This window comes from Sabethes cyaneus, chromosome 3 (assembly GCF_943734655.1).
Source record: "Sabethes cyaneus chromosome 3, idSabCyanKW18_F2, whole genome shotgun sequence".
Taxonomy (NCBI): Eukaryota; Metazoa; Arthropoda; class Insecta; order Diptera; family Culicidae; genus Sabethes; species Sabethes cyaneus.
In genome coordinates this window covers 149214307-149240714 of record NC_071355.1, presented here as the reverse complement: position 1 = coordinate 149240714, position 26408 = coordinate 149214307, and the positions used below count along the sequence as shown (strand labels likewise).

The window sequence follows — 26408 nt, the reverse complement described above, 5'->3', positions numbered from 1 at the left end:
GTCAGAAAGGGACAGTATGGTATCTTCGTTTTATTTTTCTACTTTTTTGCTGTCTGGAATACCGTACGTGCGCGACGGGCAAGCTCGTGCACGACGGAGAGATAAAGTGACCTCGTTACCTCATATATGACTCGTGCACTGTAGCCCCACACACTAACCAAATACGCGGTGCACTATGTCTTATCACATGGCCATTGTCGCCGTCACTGCGGCGGCGCGGTCGACTGTGTCATGTGTAGTAAAGCCTATTTAACAGAACGGAATACCTACAGACGGTCGACGGTGGCTGGACAGGGGGATACAAGGGCTGTTCGCTCGTGGCTGTACTTAGAGGTTGCGTTGGATTTATTGCTTCTACTAAATAATGATAATCAGAAGAGACTTGGATTGAGAGCTGATATCCTGCTAATCCTATCAATTTAAGCGCACAGTAATCAAACCTGTTATACTGATATTCGACCCACCGACCGCCGTTCTTCAGGTTCAACATGTGGTAGAGAGCTAAACAGTGTACTAACACTCATCGTCATCAGAGAAAAACTTCGACAGCTTCAGTCTGAAAGCACTATAATCTCGCATACTCGCATAGCTCGATAATAGCTAGCCATTTGTATCGACCCATACGATTTGAAACCCGTTCGGGCATGAGAGGAAAGGTTGAACTGTTTGCTCTTTTATTTACGAAATGTCAGCAAAGCGCGTCGCGACGATCATGGTACCGTGGCAGGTACGACGACAACAGAAAATATCAAACCAAACAAAACAGAACCGGAACACATGGTCAAGATCGGCAGAGAAGAGCAAGCAGTTTTCGCTCCTGCGCATGTCGAGAGCAACGGAGGGCATCCGAGCTGGTGTGTGAAAATATCAGAACGGTTATTTATTTTTTTTATTTCGTTGGCCACGGGTGAACTCGCCGAGATCTGCTGGCTTAGCATCAGTAGCCGGAGAAACGACGAAATGGCTCTTGTGCTCGGCTCGCTTGGTGTAGCGTTGGCTGAGGTACTGCCATTTGAATGCACCGGGAAAGGTTAGCGGGATCAATGGGGCATCGCAGCTGCGCAGCAGCAGCGGCAGCATCCGGAGGGCGAACGATCAGAGGTCAACCCACCGCTGTCATCATACACTTCGGTCGGCGGCCCGGCGCGACGGGTTGGTCAGAACAGTTCTATTTATAGCTGAATGTATCGAACGAACTCCGCCGACTGGTTGACTTTCGAGAGGAAATTATCATCGGCAGCAGCAAGCAGAACGTCAGCCGGAGGTCAACGATTGATTTTTACTCAAAAAATGAGAAGATCAATCACATGTAATTTCGTTTACCTCATCGGGTATCTTTGATTAAAGTAAATTGTTTAAGCGTGCAGCAAAATAATAGCAAAAACAGTAAAATTATCCGTTTTTTTGATTTCATGTTTTGAAGACCAAACAGCTTGCCGTTTTTTACATTGTTCTGGAAATATTCTTTTTTTGAGACAATTTTTTAAAGAAACAAAACAGCGATATGCAATGGAGACGCATGGTGTTTTATTTCTCCCTGTAAAGAAACGGATGTTTCGGAGTAATGTTTTCAAAATGAAGGGATTAAATGATGTAGAATGTTTGTCATTATAGAAAAAAAGCGAATGCTTAGCCTGTTTAAAGAAATTTAGTCGAATATTTAGTCTGCTCAAAGAAATGCAATGTCCAAATGTCCACTTATTGATATGCGAACATGTTTCATGATCAAATACAATTTATTAAAACAAGGTACTGAATTCGTCGACCGGCTGAAGAATAAAAATACGAGAAAAATTATTTATTTATTCGATATGTTATTCATTACTCAAATAATAGGCAGAAAAATATATCAATTCGTGTTACCACACATAGATCTTTATTTATTGTCTTACATTTTTCTACAATTGAATTGAAGGCCCACCAAAAAGTGTCAAACTACTTACGTTTCATTCTTTGCAATCAATAATTTCCAAGCACCACCACCAGGGCCGCTTTTCGAATCTTTGTTCAGAAACGTTTATGAGCCGAGTGTCCGGTCATATAACAAGTTGCGAGAATACCACTTCAGCACTTACGCACGGATGATTTTAATATCATAAACAGCACATAAACAGCACCTTTGATCGTCACCAGCCAGCGATAAAAATGAGAACAGTAAAATAACAGGTACTCAAACCGCGGAAGCTGTAATGTCATCACCACCGGGGCCAATAGCAAAAGCTTCTGGCACAATAGCTGACATTTTCTGCCCATGATCATAAGACCACTAAAGGAAACGATATTAGCATCATCATAATTTGACAGAACGAAATGTTTAGCACCATCCGAGTGTATTCACTGTTGTTAAAAGTGAAATACTCAACGCACTGCATTGTGAAACTCCTCGAAGAACAGCAGATACAAACTTTCTGGACCAAGAGGGACAAAACTTGCCTAGTCAAGCAATGAATAAACAACTTCGATATATTGATTGTAGTAACGATCCTATTTTACTTCCATAAAGCACACCAGAATAAGTTACACACGTGGGGCTGCATGCTTATAATGTAAACTCGGCAATTACAGAGTGATCTGATGATCAAATTTCACTTTACATGAATTTAAAGTCTGGTTAAAGGGAAATCTGGACGCTCCTCGTGCGTCACTGGTACGCTCCTTGCGGTACGAGCTGGAACCATTTGACATAACTTTGTTTACATGTTCATGAAGAACAACTGGTGCAAGTTCCTTAAAAGTATTCTCCTATGTTGCGGAGCAATACAGAAGGGAACTCAAACAACGTAAACAAAATCTCACACAAACTTCTGGGAAATCCATATGGTATGGATCAAAGTTGGCCAAAGTGCTAAAGTTGCCAAAATCAATAGTGTGTACTGTTCTGAAGCGTTAGGAAGGATAACTTACGTGTGAAAAAGCGGCAAAGAACTTGAAAAAACCCGGAACTAGAGGCGGAAAGTTGAGGAGGAAGATATTTAAGACCAGCGTTAAGTCCAACCCTGGAATCTTCATTCGGAATACGGCTAGAAGGTGCGATGCTAACTATGAAACCACGCGGGATATCCATGCTCTAGAAGGTTATAGGTCTCACAGTGTCAGTAAACGTCCAACTCGGCACTGGAGGCGGAATTTGGTAGCCAAGAAGCATACTAGGCGTTTGTATAAGCAAGTTTTGACGAAATTCAACGGATGTATTTTGATGGACGAGTAAACCTACGTGAAAATGGATTTCAAGCAAATTTCCATTCAAAAATTTTACAGTCCCAAAAAGTTATTTTGATTTTGACTTCTCAGCAAGAACGAGGAAAAATCCGTATTAGTACTAATAATACACCCTATGAGTTGTGCTTCGCGTCACATAAGCTTATTATCCTACGTTACTCTCGGAAAATCGAGGGACAAGTTAAGTTTTACTTGACCTGTTATTTAGAACTATGAGATTCCTTCGTGGTTATTTCCGAGCAATCCCGGTTAACGCGATAGCAAACTAAAAGGCCGAACAGAATGCCGCATCCACGCGTCCGTCAGCATTATTTCGATGAGTTTACTGTCAAATTGACGCTGACGGATGCGTTAACGCAGTATTCTGTTTGGCCCTTAAACCAACCTGATCAGGTCATATTTTCGTCGATAAAAATACTGCACTATTGTATCAAAACCTTTGGACGTGCCGATCCAGACACGACTGAATGAAAAATTCCGTATGACTGAATGGTTCACGAGATTAACACCGAAAGCCATGACCACGTACTTGCAGAACCTCACGTACTAAGATTCCGATACAATCCCCTTAAATGGAATAAATCTTCTACCGCGAACACACACGACAAAACGTAGCTAATTCCTGACGCGATGCGAATGACGGATTGCGGATTTCGACACAGGCCTCCTCAACTCAAAACTCCTCTTTAGACTGATCCAGCGTCTACTGTAATATGATCGAAATTCGCCTTCAACCTACCCTAGCGGCACACTTCCATCACATTCAGTTATGGCAACTCTTTAATGACTATTGCTGGTCTTATACAGGTTGCAGAAACTTAAAACAATGGAGGTAGTGAAGAGGATGGCCGAATTAACCAGAGCGTATCCCGTCCTGCAAGAGGAATTCCAATTTTTTTTATTTGGTATGAACATTCATTCAGACTCCTTCATTGGTCATAATTTTACAGGACTTGACATTTTCAGCCAGCCATCCTCCAAACATTGACTGTTCGAGCATCCTTATCGACAGCGTACATCCAACGGATACGGGGTCTGCCTCGGAATCGTTAGTCTCTATCGGGGTTTGGGAGATTTCGTGATAATGGTACCACTCCCCTGCATGCCAGTCGAAAAGCACCTTCCAATGTAATGTTGAACAGCAAATTCGATAGTCCGTTATCGTCCCGTTCAAACTATTTGCGGTCAGGAACGAGTCCGATGTCTCACCCGCTGTTCTGACGCTTGACGTGAAACGATCATGGGTGGTACGTATCACCCTGATTAGCTTTGTTGCACAGCCTTGTTCGACCATAATCCGCCACAACGCCTTTCGCTTAACTGAATCGTTCACCGCATTTAAATCTATGAACAGATGCTGAGTTTTCAAGTGGAGCATGAATGAGACCTTCAAACTAGTCCTTTTCAGTCTATATCTTTAGTATGACCTGATAGAATAAACAATACAGCTGTTCGCTCCCGATTTTTAAAAGTTCAGCGGAGATGCAACCCTTTCCAGCTGCATTGCCGTTTTGCAGCTCTTTGATCGCTTTTTACCTCGTCTTGGTCCTTCATCCTCAATCATTAGTCTGTTTCTGTCGACGGTCCATTTTGTCCACCATTCCATCTTGTCCATCATTCAGCAGCACATAGGAGTGTTGTTTCCAATACCTAGCCAACTCTGATCTTTTGATAACCGTCTTTATCATTGTACATAGCAGGTGAACGTCTCATATCGTTCCTATTATGGAAGCATTTCTCCACCTCCGCGAGAACGCATTGCCACTGCTGGCGTTTATTACCATGTTGGAGTCTCTCTTCGGTAGCTCTAGCATTCTCTGGGTGCATACATTGCAGCCATCAAATGAGCTCTGACTCGGCTCTTCTCATCGGTTACTTGCTGGCATAGCATAACCACACCGCAGCACTCGAGTGTATCTTCGAGTTTGCCAGATAAACCGTACAAATGTAAAAACCCTGCGTCTAAAGTCCTGTAAATATACATTTTTTTTCATGTGTGGACTCATCACTGCAACCAGTATAGTTGATCTATTGTGATATCGCCCGGGTGTTTGCTGTATGACCCGCACTGGATTTCTTTTTGCTATAATCGCTATTAAGTGAGCGATATGCTCAATAAATTGTATGCGTGCTTGTGTGTATTGGGGTGTATCCTTCCTTCAAAACTTGATCTACTTTACGCACTTATTCCTCGCTACCAGTACTATCCCATATTATAGCCGTCCCTGCCCAAGTAACAATTTTATTACACTCTTATGATGGCATTTAAGACCAAAATTGGTCTTGAAGACCACCATAAGAGTACGACTCTCACAATGTTGCTTGGGTGGTGAGGACTCATTCGTACCTCTGACCAGACCAGTACACTTAATTATAGGAGGAACATTTGCACTGTCAAGAGGCTTCAGAGGGTAAATATAAAATTCAGCACGAAGGAAGGGTAAATGGAGGGACCTGAGAATAAACCCATGCTAAAGTCACTTGACATCGAATGGCTTGATTCTACTAAGATTCGAACCCACGTCCACTCACTTGTAAAAACAGACTTGGTAACCTTGCAGCTACAGAGACCCCCAAATATAAGTAATGCATAACAGAGGGTGCTGGAAAATGTGTAAGATGATATTTTTTAAAGGATTTGCTTCTAAGTGTCATGTCAGTTGCCCAAGTAACAACGATAGCTGAATAACAAGAGCATTCACATGGCATGGCTATTTACGAGTTGGTTTAAGGCAATCAAAGTTGCATAAAGTAAGCACTCAAATGGTGTTTAAATAAGCGATGTTTAAGCTACTTTAAGTTTTTCAAACAAGTTCTCTCCCAAAAACTGATAAATAACCTTAATAGCGGATTTTTCTGCTAAACAAACATGCTTCTAAACAGCCATAAACATCAAACCGTCTTACGGCTGCTTAAAGGTGTTAAAGTTTAGAGTGAAAGCTTTCATTAGACTCACAGCTTTCAAACTGCTTTAAAGCTGCTTAAGGGTGTTAAAGTGGCTTTACAAACTTCTATCAAGTTTTCTTTCGGCTCACAGCACACATAGGGTCAGATCATAGAATTTCGCAATTCGGCTGACAGCAAAAGTTTGTCAGTTATCGACATTATCGACTGCTTCACGCCACGCGGGCAAGGCTTCAGATGTAAAGATATTCTCACTATCTGTTCTGCCGATGCAGATGCAGATCATACGCTGCTCGGTGCAGTGCTCATGGATCAAAAGACAGCGGGTTCAATTCCCGGAAAAAAGACTAGCTAGCTTACTTAGACGAATTAAAGTTATTCGGAATTAAAAATATCGCGTTCACGGCAAAATAAAAATGACGCGTTCCATTTTTCTAAATTTAAAAATAGATTTTTTTTTCGTTGCATAAAGGTTGATGAAGCGTTTATTAAGCGAATGGAAAAGCAGATTGCAAAACAATTTCTCGTTCTAAAAATAGAATTGACAGCATTGCGCAAAATAGCTATTTAAAAGCGCAAAAAGGTTTCTATTAAGCTTCATTGCAGGTTCGAAAGCAGTTATTAATTAGCCTGAAGCTTGATAAAATCACCAGATTTAGATGTTTAAGAGCTGAAGAAAGGTTTTTATTACTAAACCTAAACCATAGATAAGCCACAGGTTGAATAAAATCAGCTATAAAAGCGTTTGATCAGCCTGAAATTGTTACTTGGGTGATCAGTGGCATTATCGATGAAAATGTGCATCATCATCATCGGAACATAATCAACTCGATATCTTCGACTGGAGTTATATTCCATGACCACCGACAAGGTACTTGCGTTGATTCCATCGTCAATGCAAAAATCACTCATTTTTCGAAAGAGCATGTTTCGCAACAAGGTCACACTGCAGCGCGTGAGAGCGACATTCGAGTTGAGTTTAAACCCGAACAAATGTAAAAACGCTGTAGTAAAAAAACCCTACAAATATATATTACTTCGCAACATGCAAAATAGTGGATATTAGTATGCATGTGTCTTCCTCAAGTTACCAAAAGTTCCGAAAAAAGGGGATTTTTTGGATTAATCAGCCAACGAAATGATGATGAATTAAACTCCATTCAACTTTTAAGTATTTAACTTAATTTTTAAGTAATTAGCCGTACTGTCAGGTTCGAATTTGATGATTAAACTTCTAAGGGAATACAAAGCAACTTTAACAACAACAACAGAACTAGAAAGTTCGCAAAAAGCTCACTTAAGTCGCTATATATAACACTGTTCAACTCTAAAAGAAATTCCAATAATCTTAAAATAAAAAAGATTGGGGGATTTTCCCACTTCCTGTTTTGTAGATTCATGGCATTTCCTATTTAAACTAATTTAAACTAATTTCAATTATTTTATTTAATGAAAGAATCGACTGTTTTTTTTATCAATATTAATTTATTGTAAATTACCACGAACCACCAACTAAAAAGTACTCCCTTTCGGTGACTTCGATGCATACCACTGCTCCGTTGCTGGAATATGCATTGATTTTACTCTTTGTGCTAATTTCTCATTTACCGCAGCCCCGAAACGAACTTACACTCAAGAACAACTCTTCGGCAAAATTCATGTCACTAGCGGCGACAGAGATGGTGCTATGCATCAGGATAGGCTTGCAACGCGGAACGCTCGGGTTCAAAACCAGCAGCGGTAGGTGGTAGTTAGAGTTTTTTAAATGGTTTATCTTAATCGCCTGAACCGAGTTTACAGAAGTTAGGAGGAGGCGGAGATAGAAAATAGAAAAGTATAAAAATAGAACTTGAAGTGCTATTTTATAAATTTTTGACAAAGTTTCTTTAGAAGCTGCTTAGCGCTCTATACAGCGAACTCAAGACAACTTTGAAGCTCGGTTGATTACAGGTAAAGCTGCTTAGCAAGCTATAGATCTATAGACATAAAACTTATTAACCTTCCTTAGACACCATTATCCGAACTCTTATTTACTATCAAGTTGGATGTTGAACTTTCAAGCTGCATATTGAACATTCAAGTTGCTAAAGATATTTACGGTACTTTATTGAGAATGAAGTTAAGTTTACAAATGAAGTGTCTGGTTGTCCAGCATGAAGGTTCTGCGGAACTAAATTTGAACCAAATATGAACTTCCAAGTTCATTCCTTAAGTAAGATTCGAACTTTTGGTTGCTTGGGTCTATTTTAATCATCTCAAAACCATTTGTGCTATTGGGAGTTCAATGAACGTTATCCACCGCGCAACTCAAAAATGAAATGCTCTTTCATGGTTGCCGGATCGAGTTTGATATTATTGGAAGAAATTACACGGAAATCATAAAGTTTTAGTTACTTTTGGCGACACAATTATGTGAACAACATGTTTTTTTACAACATTATGGCAACAGTTCTAGCGCGGTGTTTGCTTCAACGCGGTGTTACCTTTAGGCCGCGTTTAACCTTGGGTAAAGCTTCCAAAATACTCTTTAGTTCTTTGGCAAGCAACACCCAGAACGAAAAAAGAATGTTATCATTAATCTTTCATTCGCCCTTTTCACAGCCATGATACAAATATCAAAATCCGTAGTGTAATATTTTTTATTTTAACATTATATTACTTCTAGCAGCATAGAGCCAGTGTGGCCATAACAAAAATTTCTTTCCTCTGTACTCGGTCCTGGGCTACTCGTAGCCAATTCGTTTAGCGTTTCGACACACGCAAGTCGGCTTTAACATAGTCGTTCTATCACAGTCGTTTTGTCCGGAATCCTTGCAACGTAGCTGGCCAACGTTGCAACTCGTGGTTCAGGGTGGCGTAGACACTCTCCACTATCCGTTTGCAATCCGCCAAAACCAGTCAAAGCCTCCTTTATTCCAAAACGTTCAATTCCGTAAGCACTGTAAGTTCCTGTCTCAAGTCCGTAGAAAACTACCGGTCTGATTAGCGTGTTGTACATCCTCAGCTTTGTGCAGTGGCATATGCTCCTATATCGGAGCGTCTTGCAAAGGTAAAAGTAGTTACTGTCCGCGGGAGGCAAACGTTGCTTTCTCTCAAACTTTTCCTACCATATATTTGGTTCTCGACCCATTGATTTGTAACTGAATCTTCCTAGCCTCCGTTTGTAGTCTGGTGTAGATTGCCTCTGCTGTCCCAAGGTTTCTAGTGATGATGTCGAGGTCGTCTGCGAAGGCTAGGAGCTGCCTACTTTTGCTGAAGATCCTTCCTCTCATTGCGATACCGGATCACACCTTCAATAGCGATGTTGAATAACATACAGGACAGTCCATCCCCTTGCTGAAACCGTCTGCGCGATTCGAAGGATCTCGAGAGTGCCCCGAAATACACAAGTAGCACATCACTCGCTCCAGATCGCGTCAGTTCGTCCGAAAAACCGTTCACGTGCGCTATTTTCCATAGTAATTACCGCTCGACTGTATCGTATGCTGCCCTCAAATCCACAAAAATATGATGCGTGCGCACGTTGTACTCCCGACATTTCTCGAGAAATTGTCGCAGAGTGAAAATTTGATCCATAGTAGTAGGAGCCACCATAAAGCCCACCTGGTACTGCCCTACAAGTTCTCTTGCTATTGGGGATAGGCGACGTAACGAAATCTGCGAGAGCACCTTGCAGGCAGCGTTGACCAGCGTAATGCCGCAATAATTACAGCAATTGTACCGACCGTCCTTTTTGTAGATGGGACAAACCACACCTTAAATCCCGTCCGGCGGTAGTTTCTCCTTCTCCCAAATCCTTGAAATTATCCGGTGAAGTGAAGTTGCTAGTGGTTCGATTGGCCATTCTTGTGGAGTTTGCCCGGAAGTCGATCCTTTCTGTTAACACCATTATTCTTCAACTGAACGATTTCTCGCCGAGCGCCTTTGAAATCGGAAACCGGGACCCTGTTATCGTTTGCAGGTACTCGCAGATTAACCCACGCTCCGTCTCCATCTGTTATAACGCCGTTGAGATGCTCATCAAAGAACTGCTTCCACCTGTCTACCACCTTCCGCTCGTGTATAAGCAGGTTTTCCTCCTCGTCCCTACACATATCAGGCTTCGGTGTGTATCCTTTACGAAATTGGACCTTCTTCGCACCTTCTCGTAGAACTTGCACGTCTCACAATTCGTATGCATTATATGTTATTCATTTTTGTACGCCCAGTTAACTTCAAAGTATGATGCTGGATGCACAAACAATCATCCTGTGTTGAGATCTCTGCTGGGTGAAGCTTTCGGAGATAGGATCATTGCACTAGCCCGTAACTGTCCTGTGCTTTAATAACCAGCAGCGAAATCTGCGAAGACAGAGACTTTGTGTCGATAAACAATGATCAAGTCTTAAAGACGTTTATACCCTCTTAAAGATCGTTTATAAGTCGCATCCTACGCAAATTACCTCGTATGAAGACATGTCGGTTTGAGTTTACGTATTGCTCCATGAGAAAATCATCATTACCGCGTTATACACCTGTTTTGGTAATTGGGGCTGTCTAGTCAATGTTACAAAATTAAATATTATTAATTGTTAATCGATTTCTGCCCCACGGCGGTAACCTCAGCTTCATTTCGCTTAACATCATATCATATCAATATTCAAAATAACTCGCCAACCCTTTTTGAATTGTAAATTATCCGGCACTGCCTCGGTAATGCTCATTAAAACGATGCACACTGTCAAAATGCTGTTTATTACTTTCGATCATCTCCGTCCTCTTTCACTGTCGAAAATTCCTTTCATGGAGCTGTTCCGGCTTGATCCGTGGTGGGTATTTTGTTTTGTTTTTAAATAATCACATTTTCCGCGCCCAAATAACTGCCGAGCTGCCACTTTGCAATGTTAAGTGTCGACTATAACAATTATCATCACTCGGTGATGCACTTTATGCCGGCACCTGACGCGGACGACGACGACGACGACGAAGATGATGGTGATGCTCGTCGGATCGCAGCTGCAAGAACAAGTGAAATTAAAAACCCAAACCTCAAACCGACTATTAAAATGACACATCAAGTAAAACTGTCAAAAGTCGTCAATGCTGGCCACATCTTCGGTAGCACCGCTGGATGACGCTACTCGCACGCGTACTATTGCTGGCTGCGCGATCGCCGCGATTCCTTATTTATCAACATCCCATTATCTATACCTATAAAGAAGGATTTCTGTCTGTCTGTCTGTCTGTCTGTCTGTCTGTCTGTCTGTCTGTCTGTCTGTCTGTCTGTCTGTCTGTCTGTCTGTATTTTGTTCCTTATAGAATCGAAAACTACTGAACCAATCGGCGTGAAAATTTGCATGTAGAGGTTTTTGGGGCCAGGGAAGGTTTTAGTGATGGTTAGAGACCCCTCCCCCCACTAAGAGGGGGGGCTCCCATACAAATGAAACACAAATTTCTGCATAACTCGAGAACTATTGCTTGATTAGAACCAAATTTGGCATGTGGGTGTTTTCGGTGACAAGAATTTATTCTAGGGTAATTTGAGACCCCTCCCCTCTTTATAAGGGGAATTATAACTCCTCTCCCCTTTAAGAGGGGGGGTTTCCATACAAATTTCCTCATAACTCGAGAACTAATCAAGCAAATGGAACCAAATTTGGCATGTGAAAGTTTTCGAGGGCAAGAAAATTTTCTATGTTGAATTAGGACCCCTCCTCACTTTAAGAGGGGGGGCTCCTGTACAAATGAAATACCAATTTCCTCATAACTCGAGAACTAATCAAGCAAATGGAACCAAATTTGGCATGTGTGTGTTTTTGGAGACAAAATTTTTTTCTATGATGAATTGGGACCTCTCCCGACTTTAGGAGGGGGGGCTCCTATACAAATGAAATACAAATTTCCTCATAACTCGAGAACTAATCAAGCAAATAGAACCAAATTTGGCATGTGGGTGTTTTCGGTGACAAGAATTTATTCTATGGTCCCTCTTTATAAGGGAAATTGTAACTCCTCTCCCCTTTAAGAGGGGGGGGCTTCCATACAAATTTCCTCATAATTCGAGAACTAATCAAGCAAATGGAACCATATTTGGCATGTGGGTGTTTTTGGAGGCAACCATTTTTCCCATTATGAATTAGGACTTCTTACCTTTTTAGGAGGGGGGGGGGGCTCCCATTCAAACGAAATACAAATTTGCTCATAACTTTAGAACTAATCAAGCAAATGGAACCAAATTTGGCATGTGAGAGTTTTAGATGGCAGAATTTTTTTTCTGTGGTGTATTACGACCCCTTTCCCTTTTAAGAGGGTGGGCTCCCATACAAATGAAATACAAATTTCCTTATAATTTGAGTACTAATCAAGCAAATGGAACCAAATTTAGCATGTAGGAGATTTTTCAGTCTTGAATTTATTTTATGATAGTTAGAGACCGACCTCTCACCCCTGTGGTAGGGAGATATGGACTCTCATACAAATAAAACAGAAATTTTTGCGAAACTCAAAAACTAATCCAACTCGAGAAATTCGAGACTCTTCCATAAAACATTAATCAATAACAAGACCACAAAAACTATCTATAGTAACACTAGATCATTCAGGACGAGCCGGTCGCGAGTGTTGCCGGTGACCCGCCGTCGGAAGCGCCGCCCACTGGGGGGCTTGCAAAACTCGAGATAGTGACAAAGATCATCCGAGATTCATGATTTATGTACAACACAGGTTAATTTGTGGCAATACGAAGTTTGTCGGGTCAGCTAGTACACAATAAATGAAAAAAATACGCGATATTTTCGATCCCCGCGACACACCGCGGACTGGACGGGACTAGCAAGTGTATGTGCCTGTTTGGCTGGCTGTCTGCCTGTCGGCCTGTCGGAGTGCATGTGGTGTAGTGCGTTCGATAGAAGATTCAGCCATCGCACATCGGTAGAGTTCAATTACACCGACTCGCGCGGTAAATACAAAAATTAATTTCTGACGAAAAACGTTCGCCTTCCAAACGTTGTGTTGGATGGACGGTGGGTAGGAAGGCCGGCAGGGAGTTGTAGAACTGCGGGTCGAAGAATGGGTGTGTGCCGCATGAGCGGACTACGGCATGCAGTGAATTGACACCGCTGCTGACCGGATGTATGTGACCGGGAAAGCGGCAGCAGAACCTCTCAAGACACAGGTCTCTCATCAGTCAGTGTTGTTGTTGTTGTTATTATTGTTATAATATGGCAGCGGAGACTTCGAGAGCCAGGCACATATGTACACACCGCACCATCCATCCTGTATGAAAGAGAGGAAACAGCACAAAGTTCATGAGTCAACAAAATTGAACCCGTCGTGGCCTGCGCGGCGCGATTTGGTGGCTGGTCGGTGACTCGAAGATTCTCGGAACTGACAAAGACTTGCGGCAAACTGCGCATTGGCTGCAACGATGGTACCTATGGATGATGGGTTCTACTAGCGCTCAAAACGGCTGACCGGATTGCTCTACTCCGTGATATCTCGCACCGCTTCCTGCCGAGCCAACCCCCTGTCACCGAAGCGCAGATGTCGTTTTGTTTTTCTTTTTTTTTTTTTTGTTCCTTGTCTACATTCTGAGTTATTGTGTACGTACAGGTAATCTGCCGGTTCTGCTCGTGTGCTGCTTCGAACCGGATCGGTCAGATAGGCAATGAACATCGGTAATATGAGTGAGCGTGAAGAAAAACCGGACAACTGTATTGTTACAATTATTATTTGCACTCTAATGTCACCTGATAGGGCGCAGAGGTGAAACGGGTTGAATCGCAGGCTCGGTTTGTGTGGGTTACAAAAATACAACGATAGAGGCATACGGGTGCCGGAATGCCATGTGTGCTTTCGGACGAATCGTGCTACCCATTGTGGTACCCGTGTTCAATCGAACGGATAATCTCAGCTGTGATAAATTTATTTAGGGAACAGTCAATTTTATTTGAAATAAATTATATTGAAAATTGATTTTTTCGCAATGACAAACAAATCTCGTATAAAACATTTAGTAGCTGTTTTACTTTTCTAAATATTATGATCAAAAGTTAAATTATCAAAATCAAAATGAAAATATTATTAACGGAAAGTATCAGCTGCGTATAACCATCGTACGATTTCACAAATGGAAAATGAACCCGAATGAAAAGGATGCTAGCCGATAAACAAAAATTCCATAACGTATTCTTCGTCATCGTCAGATCTGTATCAGGCTGATAAAAAAAATTGTACTGAAACACACAGACCATTGTGGTTCATTCATTTCTGTTCCTTCATCAGGTGTTGAACGTTATCTACCGCAAACAACTGTTTAGGTTAAATCCATGTCGTCAGACAAACTAAAAACTGGAAAGTATTTTAAAATCTAGTAGGTAGGGGAGTGTCGTCGTGGTTGGGCCACGTTTTGGAATTCGCCCATAACTTTCATTTCATAAGGAATTTTGGAAAACTAAATACATTGTTACAAAGGTCTAAGAATAAGGTATATTTCTGGAAAGTTTTGAACTGATTGCTTGAAAAATAAAAAAGTTATAGGCATTTACATGAAGACAAAAAATGTTGTCATAGACGCACCATTAGTGGTGGTAGTACCAGTAGTGGTGGAAACTCGAATTATTCCATTGTTTTTGCAGATTTTGGTACAAGTTTGATACTTATCAAATAATCCTGTCACTGGTAGTTCGATACTTATCAAACTTGTACCAAAATCTGCCAAACTAATGGAATAATTCAAGTTTCCGCCACTACTGGTACTACCACTACTACTGGTGCGTCTACCCTAGTCGGGCCATGTTGTACAGCTTGGGCCACCGCTGAAAATCTAAGACATACGTATTAAAATTCTATATAGAGACATTAAAAGAACGAATTCCGTGAACAACGGCTCACAGACCCTATTTTTAATTGCATTTTTGCGAAATTCTGGCGATCTTGTAAAATCAATATTGCTACAATCGCCGTTTCCGAAGTGTACAACTACAATGAAAAAACAACAAAAATCTAGGTTTTTATGGTATTAATTTTGCTTATTTCATCACATTTTACGTGACTGACACTCGCTAGCGATTATTGCGCTTCTGCGCTGAAAAATATGGTGGCCCAACCATGACTACTCAAGTGGCCCGACCTGTACAAATAGCACTTTTCTAGTATTTCACCTTAGCCTTCTCAAACACCTTACTGGAAGGAATTTTTCTATAGTCTTCGTGTGCAGCACAACACACTTCATACATTTTCAAAATTTATCTCGATAATTGCATTTCATGAATCATTTCTTGAAGAAAAGTTCATTGCGCGTGGAAAACTTTTTTTGGAAGATTTAGTCACTGAATTCAGTACGGGTGTTTTGAATACACGATTGAAACTCACAATATTGTGAAAAGTTAGATATCACAGTAAGAAGTTTTACAATGATTGTATCATAGATACCATGAGTTACTGAAACTGTAAAATCGTGATGGCCCGACCATAACAGTGGCCCGACGATAACGACAATACCCTATTTATAAGTTGAGCTAGCTTTTGGCAAGCCATAAAAATAAAAAAAATTGTGCCCAACATTGCATAGGATATTTTATCGATCTTTTCGAAAATAAAGCCTTTTTCGCAATATTTCCAAGTGGTGCTGGGTTAGATCCAATCGTTTGATATCAAAAGAAACATGATAATAGAAACAACCGTTTGTTTGGTTTAAAATTTGGTGCAAGCTTAGCCTAAAAAATTAGTGAGAAATGACTTCTGTTCCATAATCGAACACCATAATAAATGCTTTTGTATGATGTAGAAAACTCAATTTTGTTCCAGCGGAATCCATAGATATCGGTTTTTATATAGGGTAGAGAACCTATTTTAACATCCTGATTTATCGGTTCTTTATTCTGGTTTCAATTTTTCTTTGGTAGAGATGCAGCTGGACAACCTCAAAACATAATGGGACCAGCATATTTACTAAAAATCATCACGTTCGCAAAACGTTTTGCCCGAATCAACCAATATATTTGCTTCGTCAAAATTAACAATATTAGATACAAATAATCCTTCAAGAGTTTCCTTAAATAGTTTTCCATTTTTTCACTTGTCAAGATTATTCGTGTTAGCTTTATATTTTGAGAAAACCCGTTTGCTCAATTTCTGCTGTTCACAAAAGATGACATGTTTCATTTAGTCTAATGAAGATTTATTATTTACGTTAACTAGAACAATTCGTTCCTATTTTGTCAAATACATTTGAACAACCTTCCAAAGATCATCTCATACTGGAAAGCTAAGATGCCGCGCAACTGATGCTCTTCCACTTCAGTGGAAAGTTTTTGGTGGGGTTTGTTTGGTCGACAGTCAGTGAAGGGAAAACTAGAAAAAAGGGTGGAACTACAAACAGCAGCGACGAGTTCACGCAAAGATGCGACTTAGCTGCGAAGCAAGTGGGAAAACCGTTGTTGCAAAGGAGGATGGGCCATGTTCAAGCAATAGGCTGTGGTAAAACGTAAGGCTTAAAATATAGCACGATAAGTCATCAAAAGAATACGTTCCTGCAAACGTCGAATATAGCTGACTTCCAACACTACGATTTTCGCCAATTTGCGCAAAAATAGCTTTCAGTACACCATTTGTGGCTTTATACGTGTGTATCGATATGCTGATCGCTGATGCAATCCGTGTTTCGAAAATTAAAATTAAAAATTATAAAATTTCCAAAATGAGCATCCACTCCACTTTATAAGATGATCCACTCCACTTTATAAGAGGATCCACTCCACTTTATAAGATGAACAGTCTTTAATATGCTATGCACATTTCAATTAAACAAGGAGATTTTTCTGATTCGAAATCGACTTGCGGGGTGGGATTCGATTCATAATTTTAACCAGAGCTTATGGTTTTCGTAAAATACGTGATTTTTTTTAAATGAGAACTACCAGTGACTCCACCGTTTCGACGTATTGGTAAAGTTTTTGAGACACAGTTTAAGTTTTTTACTGTAAAAAATAGAGAAAATTTCATACCAACCAAAATCATCCGATACTGTCATTGTAATAGTCAAAAAAGCCTATACCATTAATGATCCTCCTAAGCTTGAAAAAAATTACGATTTGTAAAAGATTTTTTTTGTTAGATTATGGTCACTTTAACAGCTTGGGTCATTCGTGACTTCTGTGGGGTTGGGATTTGAACCCCGGCCCTCGGCTTGAGAGTTGTAAAAGATTGTTTACAAAGATATAATCTCGTTTTGAGATTTTTAACACGCTTTGTTACATTTTCGTTACAGAACAGAACAGAATGTTTGTTTCTATCTTGATATAAACTAGATATAACTTGATTTGATATACATATTTGTGATATACCTAGTGAAGAATTTGTTACTAATCTAGCTAAGTTTATAACAAAATGCAAAGGACGTTTTGTTAAAAAATAGGGGGAAGTCCTCTACGCCTAGACGCTTTAGGTTTTTAAGGTAAAACTCAAAAAATACCGGCTTTATTACCTCTAATTTCACTTTACTGTATAGAGAAACAATATTATAAGCAAAAAAATACAAAGCAACAAAATTTGCTCTGCAAGGTTAATTTTGAAAGTAGAAAGTAGGGTAAAGAACTAGTTTTAAGCAGTCTAAGCGGGTCACTGATTGTTTTACCTTATTACAAGTGATGGGTTGACTAAGTGGGGGATATCAGCATACCAATCTTCTTGCTATCTTTAGTTCTTCAAGCTGTTACCATTGGAAGACACTATTGTTGAGCTAAACTTTTGATTTTTCGCTTTAAAAGTTGGAGCGGCGGAACTAATTTTGAACAGACCGAACCCATTTTCACCCGCAAGGTGCTTTTTTAAGCAATCCTGAAATCTGAATTTTGTTACGTCCTCTAAAAAATCCCTCGAACTTTTCCCCCTATTCAGTAAATTCGCGTTCCTATCCGCGACCTACTAATCGGCATCTGATGCGTAATCGGCATAGCGTATCGGCATAGATGCGTAAAATGCCATCTGTCTAAATTGTTTATCGGGGCATACACTCACCGCACCGTTCGGCAAACGGTATTCGTCGTCTCTTTTATTCTCTGGTGTTCTTATGGGAAACTGCGAGTTTGACGTCTCACTCGCTGTTCATAAGGATGGTGGGAGAACAAAAGAGGTAAACATATAGCAGTACAAACGATCCGACTCAGAACAGTGTTGTCAAAGCAAATAACATTGAAACACATCGTTGCTTTATTAAATCACTGAGAAAATCTTCGAAAATTATTGAAAAAGCTGTCTTTTGTGTTGTTTTTAATAAAGAAAAATTAATTATGAACATACATTTCTCTTGAAAGTATTGAACCACGTTTTCACCATAGGAGGTTTCAGTTAATTTGAAACTTAAAATTCTTATTTTCAGAACCGAAACAGTGTCTTGGCAACACGATAGTTCATCAGTTGTGCTGCAGCTGCTGCTAGTGGTGAACAGGTTCCGTCAATTCAGAATTTGTTTTCAGTTTTGTTAGAAAATAATAAAACTTTTGGCTAGTGACAAAGCCTTAGATAATAGAAAAAAAGAGAGTGAATAATATGGTATGTGACAATTGAGTGCTTGACTTTCAGAGTGGTTGTAATCAGTGCTGAAAATTTGATGAATTCGTTAGTAACGAGGTGGCGATTGCTGAAGAGCAGCTGAAAAATGTACGTTTTTGGACAACAATTTTTAATTCATCATATTTCTTGTCGGAAACTCAGTAAATTGTGTTTGTGTGAATCAAATGTATGGTTAAGTGATTTGTGAAGATGATCCTATCAAAAGATTTTGAAAATATGAATAAAAAAGTGCATTTTCGGATCATTTATGTTCAACTGATTAAAATAGGTAACACTGCTTAACTCGTTCCTTACCCTAGATAGTATTTTGTGTACAAATTAGCTCAAATCAAAAGCTGTCCTCTATGCTCGGATATGACAAACTGATCTTTTCAAACCAGCATCAATAGAAGAAAAAGATTCTAGAACAATTTAGAACTCCAGCACAGACCTTGTAACTCCAGTCCTGGCAGGTTTGCTGCATAAAAATTGAATAAAGTTCTATTCACATAAATGTTTTGTTGAAAGTGCTCCATTTACAAGCATATCGATAGGTTGACATGAAATTGATATTTTGCCGCAATTTTTTTCTGATTTTTTCTACCTTTTACATTGCTTAACTAATTTCATTTTACATAGGAATCAAGGATATAGCAGTTCTAGATGAAGTAAGTATATTTCGCTGATTACTTTACTGTCCGGTCACAGACAGGTTGGTGTCCGGCCACAGAGGGCACGACACAGTTTCAAAAAATTAAGTTTTTTCTTCAAAATCTTGTATTTTTATGTCAAATTTAAACTGTTTCGGAAAACCACTTTATCAAGCCAACGTTCGAAAATATTGCATCTTTTATTTAGAGCATGTTGCTGCTTCGTCGTAACTGACTATTGCCGTCCTATCCAACACAAATTATTAAAAATATCAGCGATTTTTATGACACACAATGCAAAATTAGTTATTCCCTAGTATTTTAGTTTGTTGCCACTCACACGCGATCAACCAAAGTGAGCTGAGATCTATTAAATGCTTTTTTTCATTAAAGAATTCTTAGCAGTCAAATTTCCAACGTTTTTTCGTGCGGCGAAGAAGAAAATGTCAACTAATCGTTTTAATTTCCGTCATTCATAAAATGAAAACATCTCACGCAACGCATTGTTGTTATTCTGCAGCCGGGAAAACTTGCATGACCTACAGAAATTTTCCAGAATAACATTTGTCATGCTGTCCTACACAAATACATGCACGCTAGCCTCATAAACATTATTGTTATTTTTAGTTCGGACGATGAAAAATCTTAATGGACGGATTTTAAAATGGTACGGCGAATTTGAGCTATAAAGTCAGTTGCGTAATTTCATTCAAATGCTTTATTAATCGCTTTTTAGTGAATTTAAAGGGCACGGATCGGAAGGTTGGTGTGTTTGAGTCAAATCAGCAGCAGAGCTTTTGGAGTATTCATTAAATCCACCTAAGAAATGATGAAAATAAGAGGGGCTTTCCTTACTACGACGGGAATTAAAAATAAACCCTGTATACCTAATATTTAACCCAGAATGAGGAATTAACCTGTAGATATCTGGAGAAAAAAGTTCTCGACTAACAAAGCGGAAAATTCTCTTATTTTTTCATGTGTTTCTTCTTTTCAGGCTTTTTATTATTATTATTATCTTTCAACTAGCTGTCTAAACCATTTGTTTTCCGGAAAGCTCATTTCATTACCTTTATAATGATACTAGCTGACCCGACAAACTTCGTATTGAGACAAATTAAACTGTGTTGTACATAAATCCTGAATCTCGGATGACCTTTATCACAATCTCGGGGTTTGCAATGGTCTGGGGAGTTCATGGATATTTTAATATACAATTTTTCCTCACAGTAAAATGGAAAACAACTCCCCCCATTGCTTAGCCTGATAAAATAAAGCGGATAGCATTTAAATATTCGCCTTCATTACAAACCATTTCGCCGAATACCATTTTGCGGAACACCAATTCTCGGTTGACCATGACGCGGCATATAGAGTTTCGCAGAATACCATTTCGCGAAAAACCTTACGCGGGATGTACTATTTCACGGAAAATCTTTTCGTAGAAAGTACCATTTCGCAGGGGTGACCCAACTGAAGGAAAGTAATAGAAGTCAGTAGATCTAGGAAAATAAATAAACCCAGATAGAGGTGATCTCTACGGGGGGCTGTCCTTATCCCACTACCACAGGGGTGAGGGGTCTCAAACCATCATAAAAAAATTGGTTTAGTAGTTTTCGATTCTATAAGGAAGAACCCGACAGACAGACAGAAATCCATTTTTATATATAAGATATCTATACCTATAAAAATGGATTTCAGTCTGTCCTTATGTTCCTTATAGAATCGAAAACTACTGAACCGATCGACGTGAAAATTTGCATGTAGGGGTTTTTGGGGCAGGGAGTGTTCTTATGATGGTTAGAGACCCCTCCCCCACTAAGAGGGGGAGGGGGCTTCCATACAAATGAAATACAAATTTCCTCATAACTCTAGAACTAATCAAGCAAATGGAATCAAATTTGGCAGTGGGGGATTTTAGAAGCATGAATTTATTTTATGATGGTTTGAGATCCCTCCCCGCTATGGCCGTGGGGGCGGACTCTCAGACAAATGAATCAGAAATTTTTGCGTAACTTAAAAATTAATCGAATTCGAGAAATTTTACACTTTTCCATAAAATATTAGTCAATAACAAAACCACCAAAAACTATCAATAGTAACACTAGATGATTCAGGGCGAGACGGTCACAGGCCGCCAGTGTTGTCAGCGACCTGCCGTCGGAAGCGCCGGCCACTGCGGAGGGTAGCCCCCAGGATTTATATACAGCACAGTTTCATTTTTGGAAATACGAAGTTTGTCGGGTCAGCTAGTAACACATAAGATTTAATTTTGAAAATAGTGTTCAAAAATTGATTTGAAACTAAACGTGTTTTAATAGCAAAAAGCGTATGACTCATGTCATTTTTCAACTTTGACAGCCTCCATCTCAGAAACAATATCGAATAGAGCCTTACTACTTTGGATTTTTCTTAATTGAAGTATTTGTTATGAATAGAAAATTTCATTAAGCGGATTAGTGAAAGTCAGTTTTCTGATTTTTGTCCGCCTGATATCTCATAGTGGATAGAGGACTTCCTCCTACTTGTTAGTTAGAATTTAACGGGTGGCAACTAAAATTTTGCAATTTTTCGACACCCTTATGCACAACAAACGAGCTCAGGGAAAAATGAGAGTGAACATGTGTTAGCTCTTTCTCTCCTCTTTTTGTCAGTATTTCTTGTTTTGTTTATGCTTGCCAAGTTTTGTTATTCTTTTTTTTGATTATAGTCACTTTAACAGCTTAGGTCATTCATGACTTCTGCGGGGTTGGGATTTGAACCCGGGTCCTCGACATGAGAGGCGTGAATGCTAACCACTACGCCGGGATTGACCCCTTTTGTTATTCTAAACAAAACAAGAAGCATTCCGCGAGCGCATTGTACACTTCTACGTATTACACAAATATCTCGGCAAAAAGTATACGGTACAACATTTTAACAGCGAAAATGCTGCGGCTTCAACTATTTACCATAACCTAAGATCCCAACAACAAGCATGCAAGCAAGGTAGTGGAAGACCAGCCTAAATTATGGACCCAGAAGAACTTCGTTCTCTTTCTCGTGCTTTCAAAACCTAGGATTCCGTGAGCCAACGGCCGCAAAAAAGTTCATCTGTTCCCACCAGTACATCTGCAAAATTCAAGTTGGAATAATGTGTCAAAAAAAGACAAGAAACCCGCAATATACTGAGGGACACATTTTGACGCTGAAATCTTACAGTGATACGGTACTGAATCCCAACATGGCCGAAAAATGGCGTCCTTGTGAGGATATAGGATATAGGATATCTAGCCATGTTGGATTCAGTACCGTTTCACCTTAATGCCGCTGGTTGAACACAAATTATTCCGGAAAATGCTTTGTTTTGGACGACGAAAATTACTTCCCTCTTTCGAAGACGCACATTCCCGGAACCGGTCGATACTATTCCATGGATTGTTTAACTGCATCTCCGAACATAAAATACAAGTTTAAACAGAAAGTAACGCTGTACATTGCCATTTCCGAGAGAGGTATTTCTAAACCTTGGTTCAAGCCGCGGTTTCGAGATATTCATCATGCAGGAGGAGAAATGAAAGTAATTATGTGCGGTCACCTGCAGAATCCATCATCATCCGCTCGGGAGCTGGCGGAACTGACGGATTATCCTAAAAGAGCTGTGGTGTGAGTAATTGAGGGGTGCAAGGAAACTCTCACGGCTGTCCGCAAGGCGCAGACCAGCCGGTGGAGTTGAACTGTTGATCGTCAACTGCGGTTGAGGGTCGTTCGGAAAGTCAAGCATCAAGGATTGTGCTTTGACAAAAAAAAACTGAATACTGACCGCTGTACTGTACGACGAAGCCGTCTCGGAATGTCTACAAGTGCAAGTAACATGTTATCTAGCAAGTGGGGAGCCCAACGGAAACCACAAACAATACAAAAAGGCTAGATCCCGGTCTCGTGGGCTGTGCGGTCGGGTGGTAACGAAATGCGATGCATGTGTTTGACCCTACCATGAATAAGCTTCAGAGAAGGCCGATTTCAACCATACCCATGGGTTAAATTCTTCATGCTCTGGCTGGCGGTAGGGTTTGTAGCAGATTCGAGATTGGTTTTTGGGATGGGTTCGTGATAAAAGGTCATGACTTGGCATCTGGGAGCTGTTTCATTCGCATCCGGGTGAAAACCACGTTGAAGGTCGGTCTACAACGGATCAAATATTCACACTGCGGCAAATCCTCCAAAAGGGCCGTGAATACAGAGTTCCCACGCATCATTTGTTCGTTGACTTCAAAGCCGCATATGAAACCATCGACCGGAAAGAGCTATGGCAAATCATAGACGAGAACAACTTCCCCAGGAAGCTCATCAAACTGATTAAATCTACGATGGATGGTACACAGTGCTGTGTTCGGATTTCGGGTGGATTGTCAAGTTCATTCGAATCACACAGAGGGCTTCGTCAAGGTGATGGTCTTTCATGCCTGCTGTTCAACATAGCGCTACAAGGTGTTATGAACCGAGCGGATATCAACACGCGGGGCACGATCTTCAACAAATCTAGTCAATTCGTCTGCTTTGCCGATGACATGGATATTATCGGCAGAACATCTGTGGCGGTGGCTGAACAGTACACCAGACTAAAGCGCGAAGCAGAAAAGATTGGGTGAAAGGTAAATACGTCTTAAACAAAGTACATGCTGGCCAGTGGAACCGAGACCGAACGATGCTGCTTGGGCAGTAGTATATTGATTGACGGCGATGAGTTTGAAGTAGTCGACGAATTTGTCCATGAACTCGCATGACGAATTTGAACCATGAACTCGCACAGCTCTATGGCGAACCCAGTATCCAGAAAGCTGCTAAAGCTGGACGGATACGATGAGCAGGACATGTTGCAAGAATGCCGGACAACTACCCTGCAAAGATGGTGCCCGCCTCAAATCCGGTAGGAACAAGACGAGCAGGAGCGCAGCGAGCAAGATGGCTAGACCAGGTGGAGCGAGATCTGGCGGAGAGTACTCGGTGTCCGAGGAATTGGAGATCGGTAGTCCTCAACCGAGTTACATGGAGAAACCTTGTTCAACAGGCTTTGTCTTAGTGGGCAGCCCCCCGCAGAAATCACATCTGTCTAGGTCTATTCGTTTTCCTAGGTTTACTGTTCTCTAGTTAGTTTTCCCTAGTCCTCGTATCGAGATACCCTTCATAAAATGAAAAGCGGCAAAGCCACTTTTTTAAACTGAATCAATTAGGCATCTTGCGACTTGGTCGGGCTGGTCCTTTAAGCTTTGAACTGGTCAAAGTGTAGTTCTGGGCCTCCATACCAAAAATATGAATTATGGCAAACGTACATTATGGCATTCGTCTGTATGGCAATCGTACGTATGGCAACCGGCCGTATGGCAAACGTATATATGGCTGATGAGGTGTCGTCATGTACTCCAATGAAATAATCGAACATCCGAATTAGTCGGTGCTAAGAGACTTCGTAAGCGTTTTAATCAAACCACACCGAAACCACTCGTAGCTTTCGACGGATTACATTATCCATTAAAATGAATCTCTGTCTAGCTCCCCCTTTTACTAAGAACAATTCCGTTCCCGAAATGCCTGAGGAGATTCAGAGGATTCCTTGATTTTTGGGAGCAACAAGTATTGGACTAATATTCCTTCTCATTCCACCAGGAGCAGCACACAGACGTAACCGGCGTCGGTACTACGTTTTCGTACGAGACTTCAGTTTCGATTACATGTTAGTGACTGATTAATAAAATTAATTGAGGAGAACGGGCAGTTGTGCACTTGTTCGATATGGTTTACTTTCAGGACATCAATTTAGTCTAGGCTCGGTAGAAATAAATAATCCAAACGGGATGGCTTGGTTACATTTTTTTTAATCAAAATGAACGAAATCGCAAGCGAATAAAAGCGTCGTCTGAAGCAAGATTGTAAAACTTAACTTTTCTATCAGCTTTGACTATTGATGATGGTTACAGTCACCACTTAATAAAATTGGTGGACATATTTTCTATCCAACGACATATTGACAATGGAATTTCTTGCATCGATGAAAAATTATTGATGTTAGAAATCTTTCATTCAAACGTTACGGTTGCATTTTCGTTTTCACAGAGAGTGCGCTAACCAGTATAGTAAACGAAGACGTAGTCCTATATCAAACATTCTGAGGTATTTCAATTTTAAAGCTGGATAAGAATTTATTGACTACGAAAACAGACACTGAGGAAGCCTGCAAGCCGTAGGCGAAATACGTATCTGTCAAGAATAAAATATACATAGTAGAATTAAATTGGATAAGTTTTCTTTTTATTTAATTTCCAGATTTAAAGACTATTTGGCTAACAAGCTTTCTGTGGTATTATGATACACTTCTTACTAGAGGATAAAAAAAATGTTTTCAACGAACATCTCCAAACGACATCTTCATGAACATGAATCTAGATGAACAGTTCAATTCTGCAACAAATTCACACTCCGTAGTATCGCTGAGCATCGTATAGAGTGAAACCAAAAACGTGCAAAGGAAAACCTTTTACATCTCTGGAAGTAACTAAAACAACTTTAAACTATTCTTTTTTCATGCTGATGCTGTTATCAGCACCTTTATGTGCTTTAAACTGGCAACATTCAACATTAAACATTGTATCTTTTAAACCGCTAGATAAAAGCTAGATCCGAAAAATACCTTATCGGTGAAGGCGACGAATAGTTTATGTTCAAAGGATATTCATTCCAATATTCATTTAGTTTAAATTATGAATTTTTCAGCGTCTGATTATGAGTTTGGGAACTAAATTCTTTGTAGAGAACTTTATTGCAAAAAATCCTTATACTACACGATATTTGCACAAGCTTCTTTGCTAACAAGAAATGAAAAAAATTTTGCTGTGAGCAATCAGAAAAACTGATTTCATCGTAGAGTCAATCAATCACTTTAAAACTAATATATTCGTTCTGTATCAGTTCTAATTAGAGTACCTTTACATTTTTGTGCTGAATACCTTTAAATTTGAGCGCAGTAGTAACAGTGAAATATTATGTCGAATATAGAGCATTTAGAGCTAAATAATTAATAGATTGTAATACAAAAACTAATGCAGATTTTTTTTTCTGCAGGAAATC

General features: G+C 40.1%; 1 protein-coding gene across 2 annotated transcripts in view; it reads right to left on the bottom strand.

Annotated features, from left to right (window-relative positions):
- The window catches only part of LOC128741835 (probable serine/threonine-protein kinase DDB_G0267686), a 282954-nt gene that overhangs the window by 254787 nt on the left and 1759 nt on the right, over positions 1 to 26408 (bottom strand). The gene's annotated exons all lie outside the window — the stretch shown is intronic.